This window comes from Salvelinus alpinus, chromosome 31, assembly GCF_045679555.1.
Source record: "Salvelinus alpinus chromosome 31, SLU_Salpinus.1, whole genome shotgun sequence".
NCBI classification, from domain to species: domain Eukaryota; kingdom Metazoa; phylum Chordata; class Actinopteri; order Salmoniformes; family Salmonidae; genus Salvelinus; species Salvelinus alpinus.
Window position 1 is genome coordinate 17206137 of NC_092116.1, and position 26340 is coordinate 17232476.

Below are 26340 nucleotides of genomic sequence, written 5' to 3' on the forward strand. Positions count from 1 at the left end.
TTTAGGACATGAAAAAACTTGTACTAGAATGCCTTTGGGTTTCAACTGAGTACTATAAGTCCTTGGAACCAAATGTGATAATTTAGAGTAATTGACAATCACAGTAATGATATTATTATTTATTTATTTTCTCAAGAGATTTCTGACCCTATGACCCTATGACATAAAAACAAAGGGATTGGTTTGTGTTGAAAGGATCTGTTTTAGTGGACTCAGAGAGAACAATGTTGAAACAAACAGGTATTCCTAAGGTAAGAAACTCATCTTCACAATATAGAACAGGACATTTGTCTGAAAGAAGCCACACAATATTATAAAAGACCTTCTTATTGAAATTAGTTTTCTGTTGCCTTCAATACTAAGTTCACCAAATTGTATCATAATGAAAGTAAACTTACTTAACTATGTTTATGTATAGTGTAAACACTCATAAGGCAAGAAAGTCATCAGAATATGAGGATGACATTAGTCTGTAACATACCACACCGTACTGTAATACATAACTATAAATACGCATCCAGAATTAAGGAATAAAATATACTTTCCTGACAAAGTGAGAGTATAATATGTCAGAATTATGTTTTATTTATCTTAAATAACTTTTAATTGAAATGCCTGGTTACTTTAGAAGTGTTATGGCTCAATTAAAGACATTGAATAAAACATTTTTCCTTAGCTATCAACACTTCAGTTCACCAAATGATATCATTATGAAATAATATCCTGTACACATATTTTTTTCTGTCTCTTGTTCATTCTGTCAGACTGTGCGTCTGTCTCACTCCAACAATGATGAGAGAAAATATGTGACGGCGAGGAAGACTCTGATTAAGAAGTGGCTGAAAGGTCAGGGTATCGACTGTGAACTGGTGGGTAGTCCTGTCTTCTCTATCTTTCAATCACTCTCTCTCGCACATGTGCTCTTTCTCTAACTACATATGGATCCCCCCTCCCCACTCGCATGTCTCCAGCTCCCCCCTTCTCTCTTATATAAAACAGTGTATGATGGGACACTGATGTGAAATTCTCTAGATTTGATATCTCTCTCTTTCTGTCTTTCGTCCTCTCTATATCTCTCTCTCTCATTCTCTCTCCCCATCTCTCAGGAGGATGTTCCTAACATAGCGTTGCTGGGGTCAGGTGGAGGAGAGAGGGCAGCAGTGGGCATGTTGGGATCTCTGCATCAGCTGGCACAGGACAACCTGCTGGGCAGCCTCCTCCACATGTGTCAGGCACCACCTGGTACACACACACACACACACTGGGAGTGACAGATACTGCGATAATACGCAGGAGACACTTAATTAGTGACACCTCCTTGGGGAACAGGAGTGGTAGGATTTTTTGGGGCGTATTTGCTTATACTGAACAATACCAGTAGACCTACACCTATGCCCATTTCACGTTCGCTTGTACCAACATGAAATGTCACTTGCCTTATAATTTTTTTAATGTCACTCAATCCTCAGTGTCACTCAGCATTCCTGATGTACCTTAGATGCTGCTACAGTATATACAGTATTTGCCCTGACTGCTATGTAAATATTGTGTCTCTGTTTTTTGTCATGTTGTCATGCTACTTTGTGATTTGTGAATACCCTCAATGACTGGGCCACCAACAACAATGTTAACATTGGAGCACATGCAAATAAGACTTGCTTTACGTGTGTCAAAAGTCACACGCACGCACACACACACACACTTATTTACTATTATTCTTAGCAGGAAATTAGGTTCTCTCTCTCTCCCTCCCTCACACACACACAGGTGCATGTCATCCCTGTACAGCGCTCCAGCCTTGTCGTTGAGTGAGCGTTGTGATGAAATGATAAAGAAGCTGAGGGGTCCTACAGGGGACTTGAGCAAAGCTGTGGAGTGGCTGAAATTGAGGAAAGAACAAAACCAGGACTTCAACCTCACTGACTTCTGGGGCGCCTTCACTGCATCCTATTTTATGAAAGAGGTCACTATATGATCGTGTGTGTCTGTCTGTCAGGTTTGCTAGTGTGTGTTTGTGTCTATTTGTCTGTCTGTCAGTCTGTGCATGTGTGTGTCTGCCTCTGTTGGGCTGAAATTCTCTCCCCCCGTCTCTCCCCCCTTTCTTCCCATGTCTCTCCCCCTTTCTTCCCCATTGTTCTCTCTCTTTCCTGTATCAGATGCACACTCGCTGTCTCTCTGAAGATGCTCACAGGACAATCATCAAACCCTACCCCATCTACAGCGCCATAGAACTGGACTGCTACAGACAGGATGACACTAAAGGTGACTCTTATGCAGGGTTCATGCAAACTCGGAAATTCAGAACATTTCCTAGTTTCCTAGAGTTTCCTAGTTTTGAGTGCACAGTGAAAGCAGCATCAGTCAATGAATCAATCAATCAAATGTATTTGTACAGTGTTTTTTACAAAGACAATTGTCTCAAAGTATTTTAGAATCAGAACAATACAAACAATATAAACAACTAATTAAATATGAACAAACACTCTAGGGTAGATGCCCAAAAAGCAAGCCAAGCATTAGTCTGAGTCCCAGTCGGGCTCTGTTTAGAAGTAGTGCACTATATTGTGAATAGGGTGTCATTTCAGATAATTTCCCCCCACTGTTTTCTGTAGGGGAGTGGTTTGAGATGACCCCCCACGAGAGTGGCTTCTCTGGATTGGGCGCTTTCATCCCCACTTCCTGTCTTGGGAGCCAGTTTGAAGGTGGGACTCTGAGAGAGAAGAGGAAGGAAATGGACATGGTTCTGCTGCAAGGTGGGGAATGCACAGACACACAAATGCGCACACACACTCACACATCAATTTATTGTTTGTTTGTTGTTGTTGTGCAGGTATCTGTGGGAGTACCATTGCAAACAGGCAGATTAGCAATGCTGAGGTAGTAAAAAAGATCTGGGTCTTATTTGGAGGTAAGCTACGGTACATGCTAGATAGCCTGCAAGGCTAGTGTATAGGATTGTACGTTTTGTATTTTGAATCATTGAAACAATGTTCCCTTTGAGTTCATTTGTAACAAATAATGTTATTTGATTTTCTTTACATATCTTTAGGTGACAAGAAAGGTTCAAAATCAGGTAAGAGTTAACTTCTAACGAGTCACCATCCCGGATCCGGGAGCACCCCCCACAGTAAAAAAGCTGACTAGCATAGCCTAGCATAGCGTCACAAGTAAATACAAGCATCTAAATATCATTAAATCACAAGTCCAAGACACCAGATGAAAGATACAGATCTTGTGAATTCAGGCATAATTTCTGATTTTTAAAATGTTTTACAGGGAAGACACAATATGTAAATCTATTAGCTAACCACGATAGCAAAAGACACATCTTTTTTTTCTCCACCATTTTTTCCTGCATCAGTATGCTATCACTAATTCGACTAAATAAAGAAATATATAGCCACTAACCAAGAAACAACTTCATAAGATGACAGTCTGATAACATATTCATGGTATAGGATAGTTTTTTTTTGAAAAATGTGCATATTTCAGGTATAAATCACATTTCTACATTGCAGCTGCAATCTGAAATAGCGTTGGAAGCAGCCGGAATAATTACAGAGACCGACGTCAATTACCAAAAGAATCATCCTAAAACACTTCAGAAAAATACACAGCCTACAGCAATCAAAGACACAGGTCTTGTGAATCCAGACAATATTTCAGATTTTCTAAGTGTTTTACAGCGAAAACACAATATATCGTTATATTAGCATACCACATGAGCTAACATCACCCAGCATTGAATCCAGCCAAAAGGTTCGATAACGTTATCGCCACCAAAATATATTAATTTTTTCACTAACCTTCTCAGAATTCTTCAGATGACAGTCCTGTAACATCATATTACACAATGCATATAGCTTTTGTTCGAAAATGTGCATATTTAGCAGCATAAATCGTGGTTATACAATGTAATCTGTAAAAACATTGCATGCATTCTGGCCGGCGCCATCTTAGAGAAGCGCCTACTTTAATAAAAAAACGATTCATAAACTTGACTAAAAAATACAGCGTGGACAGCATTTGAAAGACAAATTAGTTCTTAATGCAATCGCTGAATTACATTTTAAAAATTAACCTTACTGCGCAATACAAGTTGCGCCAAAGCGAAGCTACCCCAAAGAAAATGGCATTTTATGCGTTTAACATTTTTCAACAGAACAACGATTTATCAGCATAAATAGTTCTTACTGTTAGCTGAGCTTCCATCAGATTCTTGGGCAATGTGTCCTTTCTCCGGTCTAATCGTCTTTTGGTCGAAAGATGTCCTCTTGTCCTGTCGAAAAGGCCACTAACGTTCGGCATGTACCGGAAAAGTGCCCAACTCTTGAAAGTGAGTCACAAAGAAATGCCAGAAAATCGCAATAAACTGATATAATTTGCTATAAGTCGGTTTAAATTAACTACCTTATGATGTCTTTAACACCTATAACGACTAAAAACATGACCGGGGATATAGAAGTGGCTAAACCAAAGCTTGGAAGGAGGCCAGTCCGATGTCCATCTTGCGTCAGGCGCACGGTCGGAAAGAAAGCTACTTCCGCCTTGTGGTGTTTTATACAGTCCCAGATTGCGCAATCGACTCCATTCAAATTGTCACCACTTACTGACATCTAGAGGAAGGCGTAGGCAGTGTTTGTATCCCCATAGCATTCACAGGGACCTTAAAACTGACCTGGGAACAGGGGCCAAGATTTCTGAAATCTCACTCCCTATCAGGAAAAGTACTGTAGAATGAGTTCTGTTCCACTCAGAGACATAATTCCAACGGTTATAGAAACTAGACTGTTTTCTATCCAATAATAATAATAATATGCATATTGTACGAGCAAGAATTGAGTACGAGGCAGTTTAATTTGGAGAAGCAAAAAAAGAAGAAGTTTTAACAGCGCCCCCTATTGACTTCTTGCACTAAGGTAGTCTTTCACCCCTCCCCTTTCCCCCACCCATCCAGATGATAAAACACCCATCAAAGACAACGTCAGAGAGACTAAATACAAAAGATAAGTCAATAAGAAAGAATACAACAATACAACCCAGGAACAGACCCGGCACAGAAACACAAAGAAACAACAACAACGAAGAGAATCACCTTCAAACAAAAACGTAAAACAATACTCCAAAACAATAGTAGACAAACTACCGGACAATACTAGACAATAAACTACATGACAATACTAGACAATAATCTACAGGACAATACTAGACAATAATCTACCAGACAAAACTAGACAATAAACTACGGGACAATACTAGACAAACTACAGGACAATAACAACATCCATAGACCGGCTTCTCGGTAGTCTCGAGACAAAGTCGAGGGCATTATCACTTTTATACAACGGGTTACCAACATATTCAAATAATGATTGACATATTTTCATTCATCCTTCCAAAATGATATAGTCCCAACACAAATCTAGGGTTTCTACCCAAGCCGGTTGGTCGTTCGTTCAATAGGTTCGGTTGCTAGAGACGCGACCCAGTCGTTCAGTCTTTTTGTTCTGTATCTATGGACGCGACCCAGTAGTTTGTTCTAAATGTTCCATTGCCATCCTGGCTGGGAACTTTCTTATCTCTTGCTAGCTAGCCAACTAGCTAGCCAACTACGGCTAACTTAGTCAAATCAAAAAGTACAGCCAGAGTAACAGAAAAGTAGCTGCATTTGCATTTGTTAAAGCTGTTTTCTAGTGACATTTATTTTGATCAAATCAAATTTTATTTGTCACATACACATGGTTAGCAAATGTTAATGCGAGTGTAGCGAAGTCCTTGTGCTTCTAGTTCTGACAGTGCAGTAATATCTAACAAGTAATCTAACAAAATCACAACGACTACCTTATATACACAAATGTGAAGGGATGGAATAAGAATATGTACATATAAATATATGGATGAGCGATGGCCGTGTGGCATAGGCAAGATGCAATAGATGGTATAAAATACAGTATATACATATGAGTAATGTAGGATATGTAAATATTATTAAAGTGGCATTATTTAAAGTGACTATTGATACCTTTATTAAATCCATTTATTAAAGTGGCCAGTGATTTGAGGCAGTATGTCGGCAGCAGCCTCTTTATTTTAGTGATGGCTGTTTAGTCTCTCGGCCCCAGCTTTGATGCACCTGTACTGACCTTGCCTTCTGGATGATAACGGGTTGAACAGGCAGTGGCTCGGGTGGTTGTGGTCCTTGATGATCTTTTTGGCCTTCCTGTGACATCGGGTTCTGTAGGTGTCCTGGAGGGCAGGTAGTATGCCCCCGGTGAAGCGTTGTGCAGATTGCACTACCCTCTGGAGAGCCTTGCGGTTCAGGGCGGTGCAGTTGCTGTACCAGGCGGTGATACAGCCCGACAGGATGCTCTCGATTGTGCATCTGTAAAAGTTTGTGAGGATTTTAGGTGACAAGCCAAATGTCTTCAGCCTCCACGGCTGTGACTATTATCGAAGATAATTATATTGGGATATATCCCACAGCTAACACAATCACTTCAAACTGAAGCTTGAAAGACTGCAAACTAGCTGCATTTCGTTTCGTTTGACCTGTATTCAATTCACATTTCTTTGTATATATCCATAATAATAATACTGGTTCATGATTTAGACTGGCGGGGAAACACTGCCTGCCTGTCTGTCTCGTCCCGACACGTTCATTACTATGGGACAGCTGGAGATTGAATATTGAAACAATGTTGAAAATGTCGAAGAGATAGACAGCAAGGTTTATACAAATCTCTGCTGTTGAAAACAAAACTTTTATAGTGGAGATCAAGTTTATAAAGTGCCTGGCTGGGCTGATGAGACAGTGGAATGTGCAGTCAGATGGAACAGAGTAAATAGGCATTTTAATGTCATAGATTTAGCCGGTGGTAACTTGTGGAATAGACACTGGCTGTAATGTGGTTTTAGCCAATCAGCATTCATGATTAGACCCACCCGTTGTATAAGACAAACTACATGAAAATAGTAGACAAACTACATGACAATAGTAGACATTTTACAACGGGTGGGTCTAATCCTGAATGCTGATTGGGTAAAACCGCATTCTAGCCGGTGATGGGAGATACATGGACCAGAGGAGGCTGGTGGGAGGAGCTATAGGAGGTCAGGCTCATTGTAATGGCTGGAATGGAATAGGCCAAGAGGACATCCTCAAGAACCAAGGACGACAGTTGAGATTTACATGTCTCAGACAGGGTTACCTCATCATGAGAGGAGGGTGTGTTTCCAAATCACCTCCACTACACCTGACCAACCTGTTTTGTTCTGCAGTGCAGGACAGCATGATGTCGAAAGGGAGCAAGAGTATGGTTGGAGGTTGCAGGAAGGTAAAGGTGTGTGAGTGTGTGCCCTCCCGAGTGGTGAAGTGTGTGTCTGAGCTGATGGTGAATGATGAGGACCCAGATCCACTGAAGACATCACCACACTGAGACAGCTACTGGAAGGTCACACACACGGTCACACACACGGTCACACACACGGTCACACACACACACAATATTATCATGACCTATGTGCATAATGACTCTAGGTCATGTGAGCAGTAAGGGCGAGATGCTGTGGAACATGGACTCAGAGGTGGAAGAGAACCAGCCTGGTGGAGAGAAAGGAGTTCATAGAGACAGTCAGTCTGGAGCTCATCCTCACCTCAGACAGCTGGACAAAAGACTGGAAGGACCAGCGCTGCACCTGCAACGGTAACAAAGGCATAATATTACTCCAACACCAGGTTAGCCCATTGAACTACAGCGGTTCCAAAAATATTTTTGGTCTGGCTGGCTGGGAGAACACTTTGAAGAACCTTTATGGGTTCCATGTGCTGTTGAACCCCATTAGGTTCCATTTATAACCTTCTCTGGAAAAGGCTCTACATGAAACCCAAACGGGTTATCAAAGGGTTCTCCTACAGAGACAACTGAAGAACCCTTTTTGCTGAGAGAGGAGGTTGATGGTTGAGGGGTATAGCATGTTGGTCGTGAGTATGTACTATGTTAGTTGTTGTTGGTAGCAGCTTTGGTATGTTCTGTGTTTGTGCTTTGTCAGAGCTTCTTTAGTGGCCTGAGTTAGTTCTCAGTTTTGTTGTGAAGTGGATTGTTTAATATTCTGTTTCATTTGTTCCCAGGGGGGAAGGGGAAGGCACCTAGGGAGTGCTTAGGCAAGAGGCCCGCGGGCATACATATACCCGTAGTATATTCACTGTCTAGGCACACTAGGTAAGACCTGGGCGGACCACCCCCTGTATTTTGGTTAGGGCACCAGGTGGTGCTAAGTTAGGTAAGAAGTGGGTAGGCAGGTTAGATAGGAGAGGGGGAGCTTTGATATTTACTTTCTTTGCTTTGATTCCGTCCAGCCCCTTTTCCCTATATTACCGTGTAAAGGAAATAAATCCTAGTAAACGGTCAATTCTGCCTTTTTGTCATCCTTTCTCACACTTAGTCCATACCTCTTTCGCTTCACGGAGAGTTGAGTTGTAGCAGGGTGTTGCGTTCCCTCTTCTCAGAGGCGTGTGAAACGGGGAGTGAGAAGCGAGAGAGAACCAACCAAGAAAGCTGCTATTTTGGAGGGAAACATACGATCCTGATGACTTATACTAGTTATGCTATCATGTTAGGAAGAGGTCTGATGTTACAGTACCTTGGATCTTGAAGAGGAAGTTGGACACTGTTCCCCATTCCCATGTTTGGACCAGAGGGAAAACGTTCTGTACAATCCACCAGTCTGGAGGAGACACACACCAATTTCAAATTATTCATATCAACATGTCAAAAATAATCTCAATGATGGAGAGAGTATGTAGTCTGTTCTGTATCCTTCCTTTACTGGAATATACGCACGCACACACACACACCTTCCATCATACTGGACAGAAAGGTAATGGAAAAAAAACATTACCATCAGGGATCCAGGACTTTGTTATTGACACCTTATCCATCTTTCCTGTTGTCGCCATATACTTTGATCCATCTGCAGAGGCTAAAACAAGAAAGATTGCCTCATGGTCTGGCATGTATCACACGGTTTGAAAAAGCACGTGATAAAAATGAAGCTTCAGACGTCATTGATGTCATACTTTTGATAAAGTAATACACGCATCGGCACACTGCTTCAAAGTTAGCTGCTTAGAGACTTGGACACATGCCTCAGAGCTCCAGTATCAAACCTAACATCACTAGTAAAGGTTAGGCATTAACTTGGAGTGTTTAGGATTAGGCATTAACTTTGAGTGATTAGGATTAGGCGTTAACTTTGACTGGTTAGGGTTAGGCATTCACTTGGAGTGTTTAGGATTAGGCATTCACTTGGAGTGGCTTGGATAAGGGTAAGTTGTCAATGGAAAGTACTGTCAAAAATGTGCATTATCAACAAGAATTAGAAAGCAAAAACACTTAAAGGACTTTTGTCAAAATTGACTCAACGCTGATTTGAACTCCTGACGTTCAGGTTGCATGTCATTGTTGTACGCCCAATCACAAACCCCAATCTAACACCTGGTAGGCCAATCTTCCATTTGTATCCCTCTGCATGGTTGTTATTGTCTGATACGTGCGTGCACACACACTTAGCCAGTAACCACTATCCCCTACAGCAGGAACACGTATCCTATAAGTGACTGGGTGGCTGGACATGCTGAACCACAGGGGGCTGGTGTCGGGAGAAATCGGATCATGGGTTCACTGTAATGGATGGAACTGAATGAGAAATCGTACCAAACACGTGTTTGATACCGTTCATGATGCCATTCCCAAGCATTACAATAAGCCGTCCTCAGATTTCTCCCTCCACCAGCCTCCCCTATTGGAGCTGTACTAGATACAGATGTCCACTGTTTATAACAACCTAGTACCATATACCCTCTTACACTAAGACCATATTACCACCAGGGGCGAAAATCTGATATCAACCTTGGAGGGGACAATTACATTACATTTTCTCAAGAGCAATTCCTGAGGGGGACACCAAAAGTAGTGCTGTAACACATAATATACATTTAGCATATTACAACGTAGGCTGAGGAACCATAATTCCTACAACTGAATAATTGATAGGTACAGTAGTTAACTGAAGGGTTTAACCAACTTGTTCAAATGTTTAAATCATTATAATACTACTACTAATAATAGTTATAGCAGTGCTCCTTACCAGTCCAGTATGTATGCAGGTATTCGTACTTACAACCAGCAATATCAAGAAAGGCCAGTAGGTAGCAATGGTACTGTACACTGTATGGGTGCAGTTTTCATAAATACAATGAACATGGTGTGATCTCATCTAAAATAATCTCCATTGAGAACCATCACAAAGTTAGTCTCCGTATTGAATTGACCTTTTAATTTGACTTTTTCTGATACATTTATATAGTCATTAAATGTGCCACTGGCCTGAGTCTACTACAATATCTTTACAAGAACAAAAAGCTTAAAATAAGTACAGTTCTAAAAGCAAAATAACTACTTCAATGAAAAACCCAAATAAATCAAACAAAATATCCTTCAGTCAGTGTCTCAACTCTTCAAACAGCAGCTATGGACAAGTATGTCGCACAAAGTATGCAATTTTAAATAAAATAACATGAAATAAATAATTTGTAAGTGTACTGTCGTGTACTGTCATGTACTAAAAACTACTCTCCTCTAGGCTGCTTAGTACCCGCTCATACTGCCCTAGCACAGCTCTAATAGCAGTATTCCGCACAGTCCACCTTGTTGGACATAGGGGTTTCCGGGTGGGCAGGGTTAGGGTTAGGGTTAGGGTTTCTTTGGATGTGGCAATTGATTCAAACATGCTCTTAACCCTTTCACACGTACCATCACACGGGTGTGATCGTTCTACAGTGGTCCCTGAAGCGTACGATCACACCCGTGTGATTAGAACACTCATTTAGAACGCTCGTTTAAAACGGCCAGTTTCGAATGACGCAACAATCAGCGTTTGAGCTGGCCACACTTTTTTCAGAAACTATTTACACAAACACAGTCCTTACAAAGTTATGTCCAGAATGTGAGCAGTTTATTTTTGGATTCAATGTTCAGATATTCACAGAATAATATATAGCATAACACAATCATCCTAACCGGAAAAATGTAGGCTACATTTGTCCTAGCGCTGAGGAAAGATTGACCCAACACAAGCAGTCATATTTTCTAACTCTCGGCTGACATAAACTACAATATGAATTAGCTAATAGCAATTACTATGTATAATTAAGCACATCACGGGTGAGCACACCATTGATCGAAATAATTAGGTAAAGCACTTTTTAGAAATCGAAAGTAATCCGACGATTAGTTTCAGCGCGCAGCCATGCATTTTTTTTCCTCACAGAAACCGAAGATAATAAGAGAAGACGAGATGAGTTTGGTCTGTTTATAGTATGCATGTTGAAGGGGTGTGTCGTCTACCGTCGTTCACATCCCACCATTCATTTCCGGAAGTCCTCAAAAAACGAGTGAACTCTTACTCACCTCATTTTGTTATAACATCTTTGGTCAAAGAGACGATTACGTGAACCCAGAATGCATTGAACGTCAACAAACATGACCACACAGCTGGAATTAGCTTAGCTCATCATAATCAGTACAACCTTCAAAAAAGTATTTTACACACATAATATGTGCCCATTACAATCTGTGCAAGAATCGGAATGCATGATTTGTCACCTAGATTTGAAAACATGTGAATAAAACCGTAAATACACAAATAATTGCCACACAAAACATTTTCTGATAGTGATTTATTGATACAAGTGGCGCGTGCCGGCAGTCAACCACGTACCCTCTCACTCTAAACCATTCAGTGTTGTTGTTTATGTATGTATCTAGTGAGATGAGCTGAAGCATTAGCAATGACTTTCAAAAGGAGACAACAAACAAATGTGGAAATTCTGGAGATTTTTTAAAATTCTGACAATGAGTCTGAAAGTCAGGAATCAGATTCTGACAGTGACAGTGAGGAGCTGCCCCCCAACCTTGTAGCTATTGAGAACCCTGAATCTGAATTTCCCTTGTCCACTGACAAAGTCCCAGTTCCCTTTGAAGATGCTGGTGGTGATGGAGGCATACCAACAGTGGATGAAGTACAGGAGTTCTGTGGTAGCTGGAAGGCCACCAGTCATTTCACCCCTCCTGGCCCTGCTGTTTCACCCCTCCTGGCCCTGCTGTTTCACCCCTCCTGGCCCTGGTGTTTGCTTTGATGAGTCCCAGTCTGGAGTGTAACGCCCCTTGCCATTTCCAACTGAGGCAGAGTGCTTCAAGTTGTTTCTGACAGAGGAGCTGGTGGGAGACATAGTAGAGACCAATCGCTATGCCTTGGAGCTACAGGATAAGAGAGAGCCAGGAGTGGGGGACAACCACAATTAGTGAAATGTATACATTCCTGGTGACAGTAAAGACTGCTTTCTAGTTCTGCTGCTATGACTGCATTTCATCAACGCTACTACCATCCTAAATGACCCGTTATACAAAATAAGAAATGTTAACAGCTGGCAGTAAAGTGGCATGACAAACGAGACGTCCATGTCCTCTCCACTGTCCATACAGCAACCATGTCGGCCACAGGGAAGGTGGACCACCTGACGGGAGAGAGAAACAAACCAGACAGAGAAACATGAAACCAGACTGCGTGCTTGACTATTACTTCAAAATTGGGGCAGTGGATGATAAACAGCTTTGTGGAATGCACTCAGAAAACGACCAAGTGGTATAAGATATTTTTCAATTTTTCCAGGGTAGCGTCAAAATACAACATGCCAATACTTCTGACGCATTTAGCATTGTTTTACAGAACTAATAGAATAATGTAACTAGCTACATAAGCACGATTGAATATAACACCATAAAAGGTGAGTAACGTTACCTCGCGTGTCCGCGGTTATAAGGAATATATACAAATATATTATGCTCCATTCACACAGTGAGCTATAGTAGAAACGGTATAACACGACACAATAACGTAATTAGGCACTTACTTTGATAGAAACGCAGTCTTGATTTGAAGATGGGTGTCTGGAGTGACGCCTCTAGCACTGAGACGCTGTGCCACTTGGGAGTCATAAGGCCAGGGTAGCTTCAAAATACAACACATGCTAATACTTCCCTGACGCAATTAGCATTGTTTTCCAGAGCTAATAGGAGAATGTAGCTAGCTACCTAAGCATTGAGTATAACACCATAAATGTTATGAAATGAGTAACGTTACATCGCGTGTCCGCGGTTATAAGGAATATACACAAAAACATGATGCTACAGTAGAAACGACACAACACGACATGCAGAAACTATTATAACGTAATAAGGCACTTTGATAGAAACGCACACATTTCCAAAGGTATTATTGGTAACGAAAACAACTTTGATTTCGATGCAGGCGACAGGTGGAATAATATGAACACGTGTATGCAGGACGGCAGATGAGTAAATGTCCTGCACAAACAATTGAGAAGTGTTTGGGGAATTTTGTCCGGGTCAGAAATGTCAAAAAAGTTAATTGGTCCGCAAAAGTAAAAATGACTACTTTTATGTGAATGAATGAGGCGGAACACACCTCATTTCAAACTGTTATTAGAAAATAAAAAACTTGTTCGAAATAATTTAAAATTGACAAATAAAAACAGGCTGCGTGCTTTTGTTTGAGGGCAGCGCGGATGAAATGTACTGTTACATAACAAACACATTCTGGAATGGAGAGAACGTTCTAATATCACGTGCATAAAAAAACTCACGCTGGGGCGACCGTTAGAGATATTTGGAACTCACGCATGAAAGGGTTAAACTTTCCTGACTGGCCATAGAGGACACCTAACTGATGGACCCAAGAAAGGGAATCCCGGATCAGTGGGGAGGCTGAGCAGCCAGCCTGTGTAATCAGATTTACACAGTGTGCTCCACAATGGACATAGAGGGCTAATGGCTGCTGCCTTCTCACAATTGCCTGTGCACCTGTGTATTTTCCTGCCATGTTTGAGGCACCATCGTAACTCTGCCCACGTAAGCCAGACATGGGCAAATTGAGCCTCAACAACACTTCAGTTGCCACTTTCGCAATGCCCTCGCCTGTTGTCTCCGACACCCTGTATAGCCCAATAAACTCCTCGTGAGGGACAAGGTCATGGTCAACATAATGCAAAAAGACACTCTCCTGTTCAGCACCAGAGACATCTTGAGTACCATCAACAATTAATGAAAATTGTACAATCGGAAGAGATCTAATCTCAGCTGCAATGCCTCGAATGATTGTATTGGCCATGATGTTCAGAATTTCATTCTGTGCTTTGGGGCCTCTTGAAACGTCAACACTCTGTTGGCAAGAGTTTGCGGTTCAAAAATTGTGGGTGTGGCTGATATGGTTTTGTGCCATCACTGAGGTAACTGGACAATGCTGTGCCACTGTCCCCTATACTGGTGCTGCTGGCAACAAGGGTGACACCTGGTCCTGCCATGGCTGTGACATTGTTCTCTGAAGTCTCTCTCCCTGGCTCTTTCCCTTTCACCACCCTCACAGACTCAGTCTGTCTCCTAGAAAAGAAATAAGGTGTTTGCCGTACTCCTAACTACCGGTACCCAAAACTACACAATTAATCACAACAGCAATACCATTGCCATAAACAAATCTTAGTTTAGTCATCAGTTTAAGTTGAGAGCGGGGGTATCCATGGCATTTTCCAATTATGTCCCTATTTTACAAGTAAAAAATTTTTAGAACCTTTCATAATGTTGCCAAACAAAGACTCAACAAACTTACCTGAGACTCCCTGTCTCTGCCAGTCTGTCCCTGCCTATCTGTCCCCAGCTCTGCTGTCTGTGTGCCATCTGTTGCCTGCTCTGCCTAATGACATCATTGTGAAACATCCATTAGCATTTCACTTCTTTCTTATGAACATTTTATCAACTCGTCTTTGAGATATTAGGCTACTAGAGTTCTTACTTTGCGTTTTGGTGTACTGAAAAATACTCTGATGTCCGTCTTTTTACTTTTTTCTGCCATTTTTCTACCTGGCTGGCTGGTCGGTCTAGCTGCACACACACACATTTACACAACATATGCTACAACCTTTTCTAATTTTAATATAGTTTGTTTCATATTGGCTGGCTTCCAACAATAGCTGAATTTGTAAAGCTAGCGAGCACCAACTCCGTTTCTGTGGTGTTTGCTATAATCTTAAAAAAAAAAAGGTGAAATAAAATAAATGTAAAAAAGTTCACTAGCGACAATTTAGCTTTTGCAACGAGACCATTAAATATATTTAAGACAATGGTATAAGAGAGTGTAGTTCTGTTCAGTTTGGACTTTGCTTTAGTTTGCGCGCTAGCTCTGCAAATTCAGCTAGTGTGTGAACCCTGCCAACATAAAAATGTAAACATTGCTATGGCGCGATTGACTGGATTAACCTCACGTCAGTTACGTACATGTGCCTTTCAGACAGTAGATACGAACCCTCTATTACCTTGCCAGCTAAAGAACTGGCAGTGGATCAAACCATTGTGAGGCAAAGGGCGGGGTGGTCGCAATCTTTTGAAACTTAAAAAGGCGCTATTAAGTGTCTATAATCAGCACAACTGCTTTCATTGCGTATTATTAATATTATTGAAATTACATAGTTATGTTTACAGTGATAGATTGGGGGGGACAAATCATATTTTCCCCAGGATGGGGGGGTCGTGTCCCCCCCGTCCCCCCTGGGATTTCCGCCTATGATTACCACATAACCATACTGCATTTTACATCCAGGTCCCCAAACCGTCTGTAAAAATCTCAACTCCAAGGCATCAGCTCAGTGAACTAACATGGTCTTGAGTCATCAAGCCAGTCAGGTAATAGGAGTGGCACGGTGGAAGTTAGTGTTACCTGTGCAGGTGCAGGGTCTAATGCCTCTAAGAATAAAAGTACTACATAGTGCTACCTAGCAATGATCTATATCACATGCAATCTCAGCCAGCAATGATCTCTGCCTGCCCTTGATCTCTCTCTCTGAACAGAACACTGGCTTTTATAGCTTCAGGTGGCAATGGTAATTAGAGACAGCTGTATCTTGACGAGGGGGCGGGGTTAGCTCTCCAATCATCAATTGGTGCCGACCAATCAGCTGCTTGGGGAGAAATTCCAGGAAGCCATCTCCTGAAACACACACACTCAAATAGAAACTACAACACAGAAACTGGGGAACGTAACACGCCCACCACAAATTGCAAACCTACAGTTTGTAATAACAAAAACCAACGCTTCCCCAGTTAGTAAACCCGTGATAGAGCGTCGGCAACCACATTCGCCGAGCCCTTCACATAGGCTATCTGTACATTATATCCTTGTACAATCAGAGCCCACCGCATAAGGCGGCGGTTCTGATTGTATATTTGTTTCAAGAACACCAATGGATTATGGTCCGTGAAGACCATAACAGGCAAGGTACTGGATCCCACATATACCTCAAAGAACTGTAGGGCAAGCAATAAAGCCAGCGTCTCTTGTTCAATAGTGGAGTACCTTGACTGACACGAGTTTAACTTACGGGAGAAGAAACTGACGGGCCGATCCACTCCATCTTCATGTAAGAGAACCGCACCCACCCCCACTATACTAGCGTCTACCTCCAACTTAAAAGGTTTGTCAAAGTTGGGGTCGGCAAGCACTGGGGCACTACAAAGTAGCGCTTTAGCGGACTCAAAAGCATAGTTACAGTCCTTGGACCACCTAAATGGTACCTTGGGACTAAGCAGAGATGAAAGGGGAGCTACTACCGTTGAGAAATTCTTACAGAATGTACGATAGTACCCTACCATCCCTAGGAATCTGCGCAACTGGCGTCGAGTCGTGGGAGCAGGAAAAGCAACAATTGCCTCCACCTTGCCAGATACTGGGCGCACTTGACCTCGTCCCACTTGTTTCCCTAAGTAAGTCACCGTAGCCTTCCCAAATTCACACTTGGCCAAATTGAGGGTTAAAGCAGCATTCTCCAACCGCTGAAACACACTTTCAAAGTGGAGAGATGATCAGACCAAGTAGACGAATGAATCACCACATCGTCAAGGTAAGCAGTACAATTTGGCACATCTACAAACACAATGTTAACTAGACGCTGAAAAGTAGCAGGTGCATTACACATGCCAAAGGGCATCACAGTGTATTGTACAAAGTTATCAGGCGTAACAAAAGCCGATATGTCAGAAGCTCGAGAGGTCAGAGGCACCTGCCAATAACCATTTAACTTCTTGAGGGCAGGGGGCAGCATTTTCACTTTCGGGAAAAATAGCATGCCAAAATTCAACTGCTTGCTACTCATCCCCAGAATATAAGATATGCATATTATTAGTAGATTTGGATAGAAAACACTCTGAAGTTTCTAAAACTGTTTGAATCATGTCTGTGAGAATAACAGAACTTATGTAGCAGGCAAAACCCTGAGGACAAACCATTCAGAATGTATTTTCTTTGATGTCACTGTCTTTTCAATGATTGTTTTTAGAGACACCAGATTTCTAATGGACTTGCTTGCAGTTCCTACCGCTTCCACTGGATGTCACCAGTCCTTGGAAATCGGTTGAGGTTATTCCTTTGTGCAGTGAATAAGTAGGGCTACCGTTAATGAGGGTCACATTAAGTAAATTTTTTGAGAGAGTCACGTTACGAAAAACGTTGCGTCATTTTGTTTTCTTTTTGTATTGAACACAGATCATCCCGTCTTCAAATTGATCGATTATTAACGTTTAAAAATACCTAACGTTGTATTACCAAAGTAGTTTGAAATGTTTTGGTAAAGTTTACATGTAACTTTTGATATATTTTGTAGTGACTTGGCGAAAGTTGGAAGCTGTGTTTTTCTGGATGAAACGGTCCAAATAAATTTACATTTGGATATATATCGACGGAATTAATCGAACAAAAGGACCATTTGTGATGTTTATGGGACATATTGGAGTGCCAACAAAAGAATCTCGTCAAAGGTAAGGCATGATTTATATTTTATTTCTGCGTTTTGTGTCGTGCTTGCAGTGTTGAATTATGCTACTCTTTGTTTACAATGGTGCTATCATCAGATAATAGCATCTTATGCTTTCGCCGAAAAGCTTTTTTGAAATCTGACATGTTGGCTGGATTCACAACGAGTGTAGCTTACATGGTATCTTGGTATCTTACATGTGTGATTTAATGAAAGTTAGATTTTTATATCATGTTATTTGAATATGGCATGCTGTATTTTCCCTGGCTATTGGCACGTTTGCGTCCCACCTGCCCCAGAGAAGTTAACAAATCTAACTTACTAACGTAAGCAGCAGATCTAATTCTATCAACGCATTCATCTAATCGAGGTAGAGGAAAAGAATCAGACTTTGTAACTGCATTTACACGACGATAGTCCGTGCATAAGCGGGACGTACCGTCAGGCTTAGGAACAAGAATACATGGGGAACTCCAGGAGCTGTTACTAGGTTTTGCTATGTCATTCTGTAATAAATAAGCTCCCTCACTTTTCATTACCTCCCTTTTCTTTGCATTAACCCGGTACGGATGCTGACGTATAGGGGCAGCGTTCCCTACATCCACGTCATGTTCCAAGATGGAAGTGCGACTTGGAACATCCTGAAACACATTGAGAAAACGGTTTATCAATAGGATAAGGTCCTTAGTTTGATCGTTATCCAAATGTTCCATTTGAGAGGGTAACTTCTTCAGCATCTCCGAATTACATAGGCGTTCACACTGCTGTAACGTATGGCGTAACTCCAACCCGTCCTCCTTATCCTCCTCTAGGTCCCAGCCAGGCTTCAGCACCACCGCAGCCACACTGGAGACGGCGGGCTGGACCGGCTTACTTGAGGAGCTGTCTGGAGAGTCACGTAATAATATGCTTTTAGCATGTTAACATGACACACACGGGAAGAACGCCTTCGATCTGGGGTCTTTATCACATAATTGGTGTCACTGAGTTTCTTTTCCACCAGATATGGTCCAGAAAAACGTGCTGACAGAGATGAGCCAGGAATTGGCAACAAAACTAAAACTTGATCCCCTGGTGCAAAAGAACGGCCAACAGCTTTCTTGTCATAATGCAACTTCATGAGTTTTTGCGAAGAGGAGAGAGACTTTTGGGCCAACGCACATGCGGCGTGCAGTCTCTCCCGCATCTTACTGACATAATCCAACACATTTTTAGGGGCGCTACGTAGGAGATAAAATATGCTCCTTCAAAACGTTCAGCGGACCCCGTGGGGTGTGTCCAAACACAAGGTCAGCAGGGCTGAACCCTAAGGACTCTTGTATCGTTTCCCTTATAGCAAATAGGACAAAGGGCACCCCCTCATCCCAATCGGTACTGGTATCCATACAATACTTGCGTTGCATTGCCTTCAGTGTCTGATGCCAGCGTTCAAGAGCCCCTTGACTCTCTGGATGATACGGACTGGAGACCTGATAAAAAAATACACAATGTCTTTAACACATTAGAGAACAGCTTTGACATAAAGTTGGATCCCTGATCAGTTTGGATTACTTTAGGGAGTCCAAACGTAGAGAAGAACTTCACTAGTGCCCTCACCACAGTCTTAGCCGTTATAGTACGGAGAGGAATAGCCTCTGGGTATCGAGTAGCACTGCACATTATTGTTAGTAAGAACTGGTTACCTGACCTGGTTTTCAGCAATGGACCTACACAATCGATTATCACTCTTTCAAACAGTTCCCCCACCACAGGAATCGGGCAGAGCGGTGCTTGAGGAACTATTTGATTCGCTTTCCCAGTGAGTTGACATACATGACATCTTTTACAAAATTGGACCACGTCAGACTTCAAACCTGGCCAGAAAAAATGTCGAAGGACTCGGTTATAAGTCTTTGTGATCCCCAAATGTCCAGACCACGCCTGGTCATGGGCGAGTGACAGCACCTGCTGTCGGAACGGTGTAGGAACAACCACTTGACGCACTTCACTCCAGTCATTAACGGTGTCATGAGCTGCCCATTTACGCATCAAAACTCCTGCTTCCATAAAGTAGGCGGTCTCCTTAGTTTTAGCTTCCTCAATGGAAATTACCGAAGCAAAATACTTGCGAAGACTGGTGTCTCCTTTTTGACATTCAATCACCTTCTCGGGGGGTGACAGACAAAAGAATGTCATGTAATTGGGGCGCGATTTCGTAGTCCCCTGCCCTAGTTTTTACACCTGTAAAAACTGTCGGCCTTGCAGAAGGAATACTCGGTGCATTGTCTTCTACTTCAACATTCTCAAAAATGGAACTAGCCAAATCCACCACATCTCCAAGCTTGCGAGATTGTGCCCTCGTTAACACACAAGCAGGAAAAACATGGGGAAATGCTTGAACCAATTTCTCATCTGTAGTTCTGATTTCTGGGTTGTCTACTACCTCTAACACAGGAGTGACGTTACCACCAGCAATATCATTCCCTAGTAGCAATGTGACTCCTTTTACTGGCAGGGTAGACACTACACCAACACGGAAACGTCCTGATACCAAGTCTGACACTAAGTGGACCCAGTGTAATGGTACAGGTACTGTTTTTGTCTCTATCCCCTGTAATACGACATGTGAGCCACAATACGTTTCAGGAGACCAGGGTAAAGCATCAGTAATGATTACTGACTGCGCCGCCCCGGTGTCTCGTAAGATTTTAATGGGCTTTTGATCAGCTTGTTCTCCAGTTAAGGAAACACAACCGGCAGAGATAAGCGGAGCATAGACAGGATCCGGTTTCTCAAATGCTGAATCAAGAACTCGATCCAATAGACGAGCCAAAGACTTGACTAAACCCAAACTTTTCCTTTTTGGGGACGGTGACTGGGACTGTTTCGGTTTATTTTTCAAAACTGGGCAGTCCGCAATCACGTGACCCTTTTGGTGACAGTAAAAACATTCACGGATTTCATGAAAAGGCTTAGAGTTGTCAGAGGAAAAGCGACCTGAACGAGGCACTAATGACGTAATCAGTCTACCTTCAAAACGAGGTGCACCAAAGACAGTCTTGTGTGTCAAAGTGTACTCATCTGCCAACACTGCTGCCTGGGCCAATGTCACCACTTTCTGTTCATTTAAATGAACTACAATTCCATCAGGGAGGTTGCTTTTAAAATCCTCCAACAGCATCAACTCCCGAATATCAGCAAAGGTGTGAGCTTTGCTAGCTGAACACCATCGATTAAACAGAGACTCTTTGTCCCTTGCAAACTCAACAAAAGTACGGTGAGAGGGTTTCTTGTGGTTCCTGAAGCGCTGTCTGTAAGCTTCAGGCACCAACTCATAAGCCCGCAACACGGTAGTTTTAACTGTATCGTAATGTAAACTGTCTTCCAGCGAGAGAGCAGCTACTACTTCCTGGGCTTTCCCAGACAATTTACATTGCAACAAGAGCGGCCAAACCTCGAGTGGCCAATGCAGCGCAGCGGCCACACGCTCAAACGCAGAGAAATAGGAATCAACTTCCGACTCTCACATCGAAGTGGGTTTGATGATGAGCAGCTTTTGGAGTCGTACTGGAGCCAGCGTCTAGCTCCAGTTGTCGGATCCTCACCTCCTTGTCGGCTTCTATTTTCCTAATTTCAAGATCAAAATTCATCTGTTTCTCTTTATCTTTTTGCTGCATTTCTAACCGGGCCAGCCTCACCTTCAGCCTAGCGGCCCCGTCTGAACGACCTGAAGCAGAAGATAAAGGATCGAGGCAATGTAAAGGGGGTACGAGCAACCCCTTCCTCCGACTTGTCCTCCGACTTGGCATCGGAAGGTCTACCCGTCTCCTCTCCTTGCAATGAGAGAATTCGTTCTCACTAATCCCTCCCCGACTAGCACCAAAAGCTCAGCCTTCAGTGCTTTCTCAGGGATAATGAATCCATAATGGTCAGCTATAGCTAAAAGGTCTACTTTACGAAACCTCAACAAACAATTAATAGAGGGCGCTTCAAAAACTTGGATGGCTGAGGCAGCCATCTTGTACACAACAATCTACTGAACACACAAACTAAACAAGTCATCCAAACTCACCATCACACCTCAATCACTAACCACAGAGAGTTCAGAGCAGCAGGGTCCGGTTGGTTTAATGGAATCCCGGATGAGCCCCCATTATGTTACACACGCCTCTGAGAAGAGGGAACGCAACACCCTGCTACAACTCAACTCTCCGTGAAGCGAAAGAGGTATGGACTGTAAGTGTGAGAAAGGATGACAAAAAGGCAGAATTGACCGTTTACACGGTAATATGGGAAAAGGGGGCTGGACGGAACCAAAGCAAAGAAAGTAAATATCAAAGCTCCCCATCTCCTATCTAACCTGCCTACCCACTTCTTACCTAACTCAGCACCACCTGGTGCCCTAACCAAAATACAGGGGGTGGTCCGCCCAGGTCTTACCTAGTGTGCCTAGACAGTGAATATACTACGGGTATATGTATGCCCGCAGGCCTCTTGCCTAAGCACTCCCTAGGTGCCTTCCCCTTCCCCCCTGGGAACAAATGAAACAGAATATTAAACAATCCACTTCACAACAAAACTGAGAAAACTAACTCAGGCCACTAAAGAAGCTCTGACAAAGCACAAACACAGAACATACCAAAGCTGCTACCAACAACAACTAACATAGTACATACTCACGACCAACATGCTATACCCCTCAACCATCAACCTCCTCTCTCAGCAATGATCTATATCACATGCAATCTCAGCCAGCAATGATCTCTGCCTGCCCTTGATATATATATATATATATAGAGATATATATATATATATATCTCTCTCTCTCTCTCTCTCTCTCTCTCTCTCTCTCTCTCTCTCTCTCTCTCTCATAGCTTCAGGTGGCAATGGTAATTAGAGACAGCTGTATCTTGACGAGGGGGCGGGGTCAGCTCTCAAATCATCAATTGGGGCCGACCAATCAGCTGCTTGGGGAGAAATTCCAGGAAGCCATCTACTGAAACACACACTCAAATAGAAACTACAACACAGAAACTGGGGAACGTAACACTCCCCCTATCTCTCTAACTCCCCCTCTCGCTCTACACGCCCCCCTCTCGCTATCCCCCCCCTCTCTCTCTACCCCCTCACTCTACCCCCCCTTTCTCTCTATCTCCCCAGATACTAACGTTCCGAGCAGCATGGCATCCAAAGAGAAGATTCACCTGGTAGACGCTGGGTTAAAGATCAACTCTCCCTACCCCCCCATCCTGCGCACATCCAGGGAGGTCGACCTCATCATCTCCTTGGACTTCAGCGCGGGAGACCCCTTTGAGGCAAGCACACACACACACACACACACACACACACACACACACACACACACACACACACACACACACACACACACACACACACACACACACACACACACACACACACACACACACACACGGCTTATTCCTGTTTCATTACCTTTCTATGCAGTATGATTCAAATGGAAGGTGTGTGTGTGTGTGTGTGTGTGTGTGTGTGTGTGTGTGTGTGTGTGTGTGTGTGTGTGTGTGTGTGTGTGTGTGTGTGTGTGTGTGTATATATATATATATATATATATATTCCAGTAAAGCCTTTGAGAAGAACATGAACCCTCTCTCTCTCTCCCGTCTCCTGCTCTCTCTCTAGGGAGTAGTGACTAGGAAATAGGGCACGTGTCAAACTCATTCCACGGAGGGCTGAGTGTCTGTGGGTTTTCGCTCCATCATTGTATTTGATTGATAAATGAAGGTACTAATTAGTAAGGAACTACCCTCACCTGGTTGTGGAGGTCTTAATTGAAAGGAAAAACTAAAACCCGCAGCCACTCAGCTCTCCATGGAATGAGAGACACCCCTGACATAGGGAGTAGGAAGTAGGGCCTAGGGAGTAGGGGCTAGGGAATAGTGATTAGGACGTAGGGGCTAGGAAATAGGGTCTAGGGTGTAGTGTCTAGGGAGTAGGGACTAGGGGCTGGTTTGTAGAAGGACATTGACATAACCATACTACTGATCCTGCTCCTCACAGACGGTGTTTAGTGCTAAACAGTACGCGGATGAGCTGAAGCTCCCCTTTCCCCCAGTGAAGGAGAGTGTGAGGGTGGAGAAAGACCATCCTCAGGACTGCTACGTTTTCCAGGGGCGACACCCTGAAGAGCCCACCGTCATGCACATGCCCCTGTTCAACCTGCAGAACTGCCATGGTGTGTGGTAGACATCATAATAGTCAGTGTCTCTCTGTCTTTTATCCTTGTCTCTCTGACTACGCCCTATTCTGACCTCTCTCTTATTTTCTGTCTCTTAGTTCTTCTCTGTGTCATGTCTTTTTCTTGTTGATCGTCACCAACCTTTTATGAATGTATTAGTATTTAGTATTTTTTATCAGGAACCCCATTAGCTACAGCCAAAGCTGCAGATACTCTTCCTGGGGTCCACATACAACATACAATACGGCATACAAAACATTAAAAGACAATTGCAGCTGACAGAACTACATAGAATGACATACATAACATTAATAGACAGGTACAGAACTACATAAATTAAAATAACACACTTTCATATTCTTATGTCTTACCAATCCATGCAACCTACACTCATAATAAAGGCTACACTGCAGTCCTCCATTTTGTTACAGTTGCTTACTGATCCTGATCTCTCAGAACCAGTTGTTCTGTGAACTGTAGCGAGAATCTCTCAACATTACCACCCGTGTCCTTGGTATTCCCGTTTGACATCAATACTATTCATAAATCATGTGATGAATTGATGCTACACAACGAAAATGACAATGGAAATGCAACAATTCTATTCAGCTCCTAAATGAACCAAACAATAAGCTACAGATGTGTTCCTCCCCACTAAGGCTTCAATGTAATCATTCACCTCAGCAACCGTGTTGGAATTTCCTCCAGCTAAGTTACAATTTACTAGAAGTATTTGCATTAACCATTTTCTCCTCCCTTTGTCATGGTCTTTACTTACATGCTGACCAGACCTCACGCATGTTGATTTTGTCCCCCCACACCAGACGGGATCAGGACACGCAGGTTGAAATATCAAAACAAACTCTGAACCAATTATAATATATTGGGGACCTATCGAAAAGCATTAAACATTTATGGCAATTTAGCTGGCTAGCTTGCTGTTGCTAGCTAATTTGTCCTGGGATATTAACATTGGGTTGTTATTTTACCTGAAATGGACAAGGTCCTCTACTCCGACAATTAATCCAGAGATAAAACGGTCAACCGAATAATTTCTAGTCACCTCACCCTTCCTTCAGGCTTCTTCTTCTTCTTATTTGGACTTTATATGGCGGTTGGCAACTGAATAGAGTGTAGACCTCAGTTCATCTTTCAATCACCCACATGGGTATATGTTCCTAAAAACCAATCAGGAAATGGGAGAAGCGGGACTTGCAGCGTGTTGAGCATCACAAATAGAACCAAGTTTTATTTTAGCGCCTGGCCACGCAGATGCTTGATGACCACACGAGCAGTGTGGGTGTAGTGATTGAATAACATGTATGTGTACATTTATTGCACGGAGCTGATATAAAACAGGTAAATTGCCGAACCTGGCGTTAGGGCAGGAAAATGCCAGTGGGTCAGTTTTTACATGACGAAATTGCAAACGTACGTGTATTTGACACTAGCGTCGCCTTAACACCCCAGCTGTAAATAGAACCCTCTGTGTTCTATATGTTCAAAGTTGTGTTGTAAGGTTCTGTGTTCTCTTCCCAGGCGAGGAGGAGATTAAGAAGGAGAGGGAGAAGTACACAACGTTACAGCAGCACTACGGTGTGCCTGAGATCGACCACCTCCTGAAGAAGGCCAAGGACAACTTGAAGAACAACAGAGACAGGATCCTGGAGCAGATCTTGTTGGCTGTCAAACGTAGAAAGAATCGCAAGTCTGTGGCTCAATAGTCTGTGGTGTAAAATTACTTTATCTGTGGTGTAAAGTAATACTTAAGTACTTTTTGGGAGTATCTTTACTTTACTACTTATGTATGACAACTTTTGCTTCACTACATTCCTAAAGAAAATGATAAATCTTTTACTCCATACACTTTCCCTGACACCCAATAGTAGCCTAACTGTTTTTTGGTTACATTTTGAATGCTTAGCAGGACATAAATGTCTAAATCACACACTTATCAAGAGAACATCCCCTACCTGTTCATCCCTACTGCCTTTGATCTGGCGGGGTCGCTCGTCTGTGTTCCCAACAAATGCTGTCTTGAATTAAAAAGATTTGTACCTACACACTGGAGAAAGCAGAAACGTCTGTGTACACCATCCCTAATGCAGTACAAATAAAAATCAAGTCAGCTTTATGTGAACACCTCACACACTGTGTTTGTTTGAATTTGGGGGTTTTATGCACCAGCCAAGTTTCCGGGAGATCGAGA

The 26340-nt window shown here is 42.7% G+C and overlaps 1 long non-coding RNA gene and 1 pseudogene across 1 annotated transcript; one reads left to right on the top strand and one right to left on the bottom strand.

Annotated features, from left to right (window-relative positions):
* The first annotated feature begins 224 nt into the window (after nt 1-224).
* Nucleotides 225-26340, top strand: LOC139561048 (cytosolic phospholipase A2 gamma-like; annotated as a pseudogene).
* LOC139561278 (uncharacterized) lies at nt 11721-13489 on the bottom strand. The gene is made up of 2 exons (XR_011672098.1): nt 12971-13489; nt 11721-12574 (listed from the first exon to the last, which is right to left on the bottom strand). It is a non-coding gene; the product is annotated as an uncharacterized lncRNA (long non-coding RNA).